The sequence below is a fragment of the Vespa crabro genome, chromosome 5 (assembly GCF_910589235.1).
Source record: "Vespa crabro chromosome 5, iyVesCrab1.2, whole genome shotgun sequence".
Taxonomy (NCBI): Eukaryota; Metazoa; Arthropoda; class Insecta; order Hymenoptera; family Vespidae; genus Vespa; species Vespa crabro.
This window is the reverse complement of record NC_060959.1, coordinates 10,020,514-10,028,906: the sequence shown is the minus strand read 5'-3', so window position 1 is coordinate 10,028,906 and position 8,393 is coordinate 10,020,514. Positions and strand designations below refer to the sequence as shown.

Here is an 8,393-nt window from a genome sequence, read left to right as displayed (position 1 = left end):
ATAATTATTATTACTACTACTACTATTTATTATTATTATTATTATTATTATTATTATTATTATTATTATTATTATTATCCTATCCTCTTCTTCCTCTAAGCTACTCCTGCTTCCCGGATTTTCTATTATATCCGTTTAATTCGCACTATCAACAATATACTATCTCTCTCTCTCTCTTTCTCTTTCTCTCAATCTCTCTCTCTCTATATATATATATATATATATATTTATATCAACGTAAGAGAGAAGAGTAGAAAAGACACGGGCCGTCCTTCAAAAATACTTCTACGTATTTATTTATTTATCTATATACGAGAAGATACTACGCGATTATTCGCCGTTCTCTCTCTCTCTCTCTCTTCTTTTTCTTTCTTTCTTTCTTTCTATTTCAAACGTAATTCTCACGTTCGTTTTCTCGACGAACTTCTTTGACGAAAACGCGGCCGATTCCACGTCTTGTAATATCTTTCTCTCTCTCTCTCTCTCTTTCTCTCTTTTTTCTCTTTCAGCCTCCTTCTCTCTCTCTCTCTCTCTCTAACAACGTTGTGTACTTGTCCTTGTCACACCGGCCCTGCCGCTATCTCTCTCTTTCTCTCGTAGAGGCGCGCGCGCGCGCGCGCCAACGACGACACGACAGGACACGACGACGACACGATGACACGACACGACACGACACGACACGACACCGCGGGAGAGGATTTCTCTCTTTTTCTCTTTCTATTTTTCTCTCTCTCACTCTCGTCGGCCTCTCGTTATTTCAACAACGACGACAACGACGACCACGACGACCACGACGACGACGACGACGACGACGACGACGACGAGAAAGAGAGGGACAGCACGCGCACACGATCCAAGTCTCTCACGGGGACGATTCTGAAGGAGGGAATCTCCAAAGATAACTAACGCTTCTTCTTTCTTTTCTTTTCTTTTCCTTTCCTTTCGAATCACCGAGTGCGTACGAAGAGCGATGAAAAACTTCACGAAAATATATATATATATATATATATCTCGATAATAATATTTATGATGTAAATACGTATGGTAGGTGTGTGTGTGTGTGTGTGTGTGTGTATGTGATATGTGTGTGTACGTGTATCGTGTGTTTGTTTACCAGTGCGCGTTTTCTATGCACACGTACGTGTATACATAGGGGCTCACGCAGTATATATATATATATGTACGCATATAATATATATATATAATATATATCAATGATTTATCGTATAATCTTATATACTCCTTTGCTAATATATATATATGTATGTATATATATATATATGTATATGTACCACTGATGAGAGAGAGACGTGTTCCGGCGTTCCGTGTGGTGTTGTGTGTTACGCACGTTAGAAGACTCCGCTTCACCGCTGAGAGTGCAAGCGCGCGACTGCGGCGCTCGACGCGACTCGTGCGCCGGCCGCGTGTTTCACGATTTGGCCGTCGGCCTCGACGGTGGCGCTACCGGTCCCTCCTTCGAACCACGACGAGAGACCAGCCACTGACCCTGTCTCTCTCGCCCGCCACTACTCGACGCATGAAATTTCGATGCCCCGTCGTTGTCGTCGTTGTCGTTCGTCCTTCTCTTTCTATTTCTCTTTATCTTCTTTCCTCCTCCCTTCCTCTCTCCCTCTCTCTCTCTCTCTCTCTCGCTTCCTCAAACCTACGAACGCGCTTTTTCTCGACCGACGCCCCCACTTCTTCTTTCTCTCTACACTCTCGCTATCTTTATCTATCTATCTATCTATCTATCTATCTATCTATCTATCTTCTATCTGTCCGTCTCTTTCTTTCTTTCTTTCGTTCTTTCTGATTTAACGAATAACTCGATTTGCTAACATTTTTCTCTATACGTACAAATAAATAATATTACTCTATTATTTTTTTTGTATCCTATCAACAACAACGATACGTTGAATTATCGAAACGAAAAATCGATGGAAAAATTATCACGATCGATAAAATATAATTAACAATAGCATTTTAAGTTTATAGGTTAAGATACATCTCCGACGCGTGACTACTTCGAACAGAAATTACGGAACGATAATGATCGTTTGTTTTTGCAACGTTGTCACACTTAACGAACTATACGGACGTTACTATTTATTCAAATTATGATACCGTAAGCAATTCGATCGAATATAAATCGAATTAAATTTGTAGATTATGAAATATATATATAAATATATATATATTCTGCCATGACTTTTGGCGATACTAAATTATTTACTGGAAACTTGTTATTATATAAATTATATTACACGTTTGATTATTATTATTATAAATCGAGAATCGAAAACGCCTCGATCGATAAAATTCTCATTTCGAGTTACACACATCTGTATACATATATATATATATATATATAATATAATATAATACAGGTATAATAAACATTAGTTTTTTAGGTTAAGAGAAATACAGTATATAAGTCTGTTTATTATTATTATTATAAAGTGCAGGTTTAAAATCTCTGGTTTAATACGTACGAGAAATCTGAATCGTCGATTCGAGATTATGAAACGAACGATTGGACACGAATAGCTCCGGCTAAAATTGCACCTACATGCATTTTTAAAGGGTCCGTGTGTTTACGGATGCGCACGCATCGTAACCTAACCGGGCGCTTGCGCGCTTTAAAATTACAAACACGCGAAATGTCGAATACTTCGAAATCGAAGAGAGGAAGAGAGAAAAAAAAAAGACGCGAAAATATGAGAATACGAAATTTCACGTTGATTTTCAACACAACGACGAATCAGACATTTACATCGATTCTACGATTAATCGTTACGACGATACGATCGATATATCGATTACGTATTAAACACAACCGGAAATCTTTGATTTTCGAAGATTTTCAAATTAAAACAAATCTCATTGGTCGATCGAGTGTTCTTTTTTTTGCAATCCTACTTATTTCCTTACTTATCTTTTCGTCGAAATACTGGCTTCTTATAAATTTATGAATTATTCATGTCTGAGAAAAACTTTCGAGATTTATTATTTTCATGCGATATCGAGTGTTCATGGTTTATGTGATAACAAATTCGCGGACCATATTGTCAATAATTGTTTCTCTTGTCTAATCGTCATGGTGGAATATAATTTCGAAATAATAATAACAAAAAGAAAAAAAAACAAAGAAAAATCAAAGAAAAAAAAAAAAAGAAAATGAAAGAAAATTAATCCGAAATTTGATTTGTGAAAACTTCCTAGACGATCGTATGTCCGTCCCATGAAGAGCTCGTACAATTGGATTGAGGTTAGGAACACATCAAACGTTTCTATAATTTTCATTAATTATACGACACACATTAATTCATCCTTTCCCAGATGCAATCCAAGCTAGCATGTAAGTAATGTATCAGCGTTTCATGCTCGAGGTTCTACGTAAGTAAGTACATACGTATATATATATACATAAATATATATATTCTATGTAAGTACGTGCGTTTATAAATAATTCATATCGCAATTAACGTAGCAAAATGTATTCTGATAAATAATAACCGTAGAATATTTTAATGCTTAGGTGGTTAAGCACGAATGTGTTTAAGAAAGACAAGATTAACGGCTTTGATCGTACCGTGTAATATCATTATCATTATCATTATTATTATTATTATTATTTTTATTATTATTATTACTACGATCGAACGAAACTAAATAGTAAAAAGGCAACGAAAAAAAATAAGAGAGAGAGAGAGAAAGAGAAAAGTAACATAATTTTATCAAATTGATATGATGGGAATATAAAAATTGGATATATTAATACACATCTGGAGGTATTAGTTGCTTATATTCACTTTGACTGAGAGTGATCGAAGGTGATTGGTCGCGTACGTCACGTCAATTTGGTACGATCGGAAGGAGACTTAAAGTAAAAGAGATAGAGATGGATAGAGATAGATAGATGAACAGAAAGAGAGAGAGAGAGAGAGAGAGAGAGAGATGGATAGAGGTAAATGGAGATAGATAGATAGATAGATAGATGGATAGAGAAAGAGAAAGAGAGAAAGAGATAAAGAGAATGAAAAGAGATAGAATGCAACTCGTCGCAGGTGAAAGAGTGGAGGAATAGAGAAGGAGGTGAGAAACTGTGGAAGGCTGCCTGCATTCTGGTCGGTAATCTGTGGTAGGAGGCATGTAGGACGAACGGATGGAGAACACCAGTGCGATTTGCCGCGAGCTCGGGCGAGGCGAAACGAGCGTGAAAGAAAGAGAGAAAGAAAGAGAAACAGATAGAGAGAGCAACAGAGAGAGAGAGAGAGAGAGAGAGAGAGAGAGAGAGAGAGTAAGGAAGATAGGGGAACAGCAAAAGAGAGAGAAAGAGAGAATGAGAAAGGAAGATAGGGGAACAGCAAAAGAGGAAAAAGAGAAAGAGAGAGAGAGAGAGAGAGTATACGAGGAACGTGAAGCAGAAGAAAAGAGAGTGAAGAGGAGGTAAAGAAAGAGAAAGAGAGAGAGAATAAAAAAGAGAGATAGAAGAGAGTACACGAGAAGAGAAAAAGAAAGAAAGAGAGAGAGAGAGAGAGAGAGAGAGAGAGAGAGAGAGAGAAACCGGACGGAGAGCAGCGAGTCTTGCACACGGGCAAAAAACAAAAGTGCATCTCTCGGCAAGATGGCCGTCGCTTCTCAACGACTCTCAAGGTTACTTAGAGGAGCAGCATAGGGGAAGAGGACGGAACGGAAAAGAACGTCGGTACGCTGTACGGTGCGGCACTGTGCGTTGCGATGCGGTGCGGTGCGGTGGCGTGCGGTGCTGTGCGGCACTGGCGTTGCGTTTGAGCGGCGTATGTGTGCCAGCTAGCAGCGCAGCCTTTAAACTTTCATGTAGGCCCCGTTATTTATTTTGATAAATCTTCGCGCCGCGTTCTCTCTCTCTCTCTCTTTTTCTCTCTCTGTCTAGCTCGCTCGCTCGTTCGAATGAATTTGAGCTCGCTTACGAGCGCATTCGGCCAATTTCGGAGACGTTTCGTGGAAGGCGTTCGTGTCCGAAGAAGATAAAGATGATGAAGATGAAAATGAAGATGAAGAAGAAGAAGAAGAAGAAAAAGAGGAGACGAATTTGCGCTTCGGGGCATCGTTATACGTGTACACGTATACCGATAAAGCGTGCAAATAAATGTATAAGAGTATTTTGTCACTGGGGGTCATTGGTTAATGAATGGAGAACGATTATTAAATCAAATCGACAAAATTAATGTATTCGTGATATTTTTCTTCTTTTTTCTTTTTTTTTCTTTTTTTTCTTTTCTGTAATCTTTTAACGATCACTTAATTATTTTGTTTTTTCTTCATTTTTCTTTCTTTCTTTCTTTTCTTTCCTTTTTGGAAATATTAAAGCAAACAAATTATAATCGATATAGACGATGTTAAATATGTTCGAGCGTTCTTTGAGATTTTGGAACTCTACCAAGGTCTTAAAAAAAAGATTAGAAATCTCTCTCTCTCTCTCTCTCTCTCTTTCATTCTTTCTCTTTTTCTCTGTCTATATCTCTGTCTGCATCTTCCTCTTTTTTTTCCTTTTTGCAAAGTTACAGCGGCAAGCGGACAAAGGATCAGAGCGCGCGACTTACGAATGTCTTGTTAAAATCTCGTTATATAAATAGTGTAGGTATATGCGCGATGCACTCTACGTAAATGTCAAGCTTTTATGGCCGAAGAGAACGTAGCTCGAAATGTATAAATCACCTTTATCCAAATGTAAATCCTCTTGCGGATATATCGATTGTTTCTTCGTTTTTGTTACTCCGTGTTTTTTTTTCTCTTTTCCTTCTTCTTTTTTCTTTCTGTTTTATTTATTTATATTTTTTCTTACTTCCCTTCCCCGCCCCTCTGCCTCTCCCCCCCCCACTCTCTCTCTCTCTCTCCCCTCCCTTATTTCTCTTTTTTCCTTTAATATTTCATCTATATTATAGTTTTTTTTTTGTTTTTTTTTTTTTGTTTTTTTTTTCTTTCTTTCTATCAGTTTCGTCCCAGTTGTTGTCCAGTCTCTCACGCTATTACTCGGTTTACTTAGGAAACTCGTTTCGATAAAATAATACTTCTCGAATGTCGAAAAGAGAGTTTCGAAGCTGGCATGTCCCCTACCATCTATGTTCCTCCTCACTCTCTTTCTCCTTAATCTCTCCCCTTCTCCTATATCTCATGCATATACATAAACCTTCAAAAAAAAAAAAAAAAAAAAAAAAAAAAAAAACATGTATACACACACACACACACACACAGAGAGAGAAAGAGCGAGAGAGAGAGAGAGAGAGAGAGAAAAAGAGAGAGGAACACATGCGTATAAGATTTTCGCGAGCGGCTAGGATATGCCGTTCGAGTTTCGTTTTTCTTCGTTCGTTGCAGTTGTAGTGGTGCATTGGCAATAGTGTTGGTGACTCCGCAACACAAATACATATATAGTACGTTTAGTTGCATCTATCTTCTGGCCTTATGTTACCCCTATTCTCGTCTACGTTCTAACCAAGGTTATCTCCACCTCCTCCTCCACCTCCTCCTCCTCCTCCTCCTTCTCTTTCTTCTTCTTCTTCTTCTTCTTCTTCTTCTTCTTTTGCTCCTTCCTCTCCTCCTCCGCGCCTCATCCTTCGGCTTCCCATGCAGAAAAGTACAGTCCATCGAGAAATAGCGCAGGAATGTGAGAGAAACGAAATACTTGAGTTCGCCGACGCCTTTCTTTACTTATATGTGTTTTCTCGTAAATTAAATTTCTTTTTGTCTTTCCTTTTTTGTTTTTTTTTTTTGTTTTTGTTTTTATTTCCTCGTGGTTCTCTTTTTCTTCTTCTTCTTTTTTCTTCTTCTTTTTTTTTCTCTTTCTTTCTTTCTTTCTTTCTTTCTTTTTTCCTTCTTATCATCGTTTCTCCATTTTCATCGGCCAAATCAAAAATGCAATTTTGATTCGATCGTATCGGATAAATAGTTTTCACGTTTTTTTTTTTTTTATTGCAAGAGAATCGATCTTTATTCGAAATATCGTTTATTCGAACGTACGATGGAATTTTCGATGGCTAAAGTAATGATCAAAGGAATTTGTAATTTTTCGAGAAAATATTAAAAAAAAATTCCAAACTAATTTATTTCAAATCGTTCAAATTTATTCCATATGACATCTATGTTTTTTACATATATATATATATATATATATATATATATATATATATATATATTTTTTTTTTTTTTCAATCGTCGACTTCAAAATCTAACGATCGATTTTACATAACGTTTTAAATATCGTATCCCTTGCAAAAACTACCTTAGAATAATTATAACCTGTACCAATTTAGATTCCGTTCATTAAATATACATACACCAGTTAGCCAATTTTAGCTTAGCGTCCGATTATTCGTTTCTAAACGATACTCGTCGTTTGTTAAATTATAATTAAATTTATTACCGATAATAAAAGTCTATTGTTCAGGTGTCCATTTTTTCAATGAGAAGTATCGAATAGAAATTTATGCGATTCTTTCTTTTCGCGTTGCTTCTTTTTTTCTTCTATTTTTTTTTTTTTTTTTTCTGATCCGATCATAATAAATATATGGATTTAATTTATTTTCGATAGAATCGAGAGACGTCGTAAGGGGAATGAAAATTCGTGATATACGAGACTAACATTCGATATCGCGTGAATGGCCGAGCTAAAGAAGAGCTTAACGTTATGTAAAAAAGAAAAAAGAAAAAAGAACACACAGACACACAAATACACGTGGCACACAGCAGAAAGAAACAGAGAGAGAAAGAGAGAGAGAGAGATGCGGCGTGCATGCATACGTCATATAAATACATGGCACATACCCCTGTGACCCCGTACGTGTATAGTACGTCGTACACGTTCGTACGTATGTACTTAAGTACAAAGAGAGAGTAGGAAAAAAATTAAAGCTGTCAGAAGTGGGATTCGAACCCACGCCCACATAAGTGGACTGCGACCTGAACGCAGCGCCTTAGACCGCTCGGCCATTCTGACGTGTGTCCGACCGATTGTTCTTCGTATTTTAATAATTCTCTCCTCGTGGGTAGAATGTACTCTAATCGAAAAACTGGTCTGCATCGCTAAATTTATCTCTGAGCTAGGCGAAAATAACTACCGGTGCCGAACGAACGAACGAACGAACGAACGAACGAACGAACGAACGAACGTAGGAGCGAGTGAACGAACAGAACGAACGAACGTATCAACTCAAATGACTGACTGACTAACTAATTTACTGACTGACTGATTCTTTAAGAAATCAACGTTTCTTATTCAAAAGCTCAAAAATTTTCTAATCATAATCTATTCAATACCATTTATTTCAATTTATTGACAAAATATTTTTTTTCCATTTCTTTTTTCTTCTTTTTTTTTTTTTTCTTTTTTTTTTCTTTCCTTTTTCATGCGT

At 37.0% G+C, this 8,393-nt stretch overlaps 1 protein-coding gene and 1 non-coding gene across 7 annotated transcripts in view; both read right to left on the bottom strand.

Annotated features, from left to right (window-relative positions):
• The window catches only part of LOC124424200 (period circadian protein-like), a 180,958-nt gene extending 179,440 nt beyond the window's left edge, over positions 1-1,518 (bottom strand). For 2 of the 6 annotated variants that reach the window (XM_046962927.1, XM_046962926.1), the window contains exon 1: positions 1,293-1,513. The gene's annotated coding sequence lies outside the window, so the exon portion shown is untranslated. Of the gene's footprint in view, positions 1-1,292 lie in introns of all 6 variants that reach the window. The other 4 variants (XM_046962920.1, XM_046962921.1, XM_046962922.1 and 1 more) reach the window with 4 other exon arrangements.
• Positions 1,519-7,894: 6,376 nt separating this feature from the next.
• Trnal-cag lies at positions 7,895-7,978 on the bottom strand. The gene has a single exon. It is a non-coding gene; the product is annotated as a tRNA-Leu (tRNA).
• Positions 7,979-8,393: the final 415 nt, after the last annotated feature.